Consider the following 1,492-nt stretch of genomic DNA (forward strand, 5'->3'; position numbering starts at 1 on the left):
ACTTTCCTATGAAAAGAATCCATGTTCTCTAAATGAAACAATACCAAACAGTTCTATCCTCCTTTTGGATGGAGAGAAGGACTGAAGGAAATAAAGACATTTCATACCCAGTGTTATGTTTTGGGTTGACTGATAGGAATCATCTTTTTTTCACCCCATCTCTGACTATATATACCCTAATTATTAATTATAGGGGGGAAAGGAATTAAATGACTTGCTGACCCTGCCCTGAGAGTGCATAATTGCCTAGTCCAGAAAAGAACTTCAGCCATCTTATTTTATAAAACAATAGACATCAATATGATACTATTTGTCTTAATATTTAATTGCTATTAGGTTACATATATAATATGGGAAATGAACTTTTAAATGATATAATAAATGCTCAACATAGCATTAAGTGAAAAAAAAAGGCTACTGCATAACATATGCAGTATATTTTCAGTTGAGGAGGAACTGAGAAACATGTAAATACAAATATACACACACACAGTAGGAAAAAATACTGGAAGAAAATAATAACAGATCTCTGGGCGGTAGCGTTAGGGGTTTTTATTTTTGTCTTTTCTGTATTTTCCCAATTTTTTACCATTTAAAATGCTTTAAAATTTCCATAAAATCATGGGAATTTCTATCTAAAAACACTAGCATTTTAAGCCCATTCTCTTTGATCTAGGTACCTCTAAAATAATAGTTACAGCAGTAAATTCACCAGATTCAAAGTAACCTGCAATCTTCTTCATTCCCAATTCTTAAGAATCTTTCTCCTATTCATTAGTTGCTTCTATTTCCCTGGGTTCTCTTTGACTCTTGGATTCTAAAGGTGCGTTTTCAGAAGCAACATCAAAAACGGAATAGCGAATCGAAAGTTTGTTTCAGATGAACCTGACTACCCCCAACATTGCACAAGGAAAGATAATTGGCTTAGATTTCGGCTGTGCCGTCGTCTACCAACTGTGGAGCCTTCGATAACTTAGTTCATGTCGCTGCACCTCTGTGGTCTCAGCTTTCCCATCTTTAAAGTGGGCTTAGAATTTACACGTGGGGAATGGATAGGACAGGGCTCATTGGCAAGAGAGTGCCACAGTTAGAGACGTCTATAAATCCTCTGTGAAAGGCTCCACCCAAAACGAACCAACTCCTAGGGGGGTGGGGCCCGGGAATCTGTATTTCAGTAGCTTCCCAGGTGTCAGATGCTCAGTCAGTTTTGAGAACGGAAGACTTTTTCCAGTCCTTACGTCCTTTGATCTACTTTTCAACTTCCTTCTGGTCCCAGCGATTTCCAGTTCCTGCAACAAAAGTAACCGAAGAAAAACGGGAGACAAGGCGCTGCCAATACTCCCGGGGCTCGCCTGGGTATCCGCCTCTCGCCAGCTTCCCTCCCCCGCCGCCAGCCGCCAGGTTATATAACGGGCTCAGCAGCGCGCTCTCGCGAGGTTTCCAGCGCCCCCGCCTCGCTCCACGTCAGAGGGAACCGGGAGGAGCGGCCAAC

The sequence above is a fragment of the Sus scrofa genome, chromosome 13 (assembly GCF_000003025.6).
Source record: "Sus scrofa isolate TJ Tabasco breed Duroc chromosome 13, Sscrofa11.1, whole genome shotgun sequence".
In the NCBI taxonomy this organism is placed as follows: Eukaryota; Metazoa; Chordata; class Mammalia; order Artiodactyla; family Suidae; genus Sus; species Sus scrofa.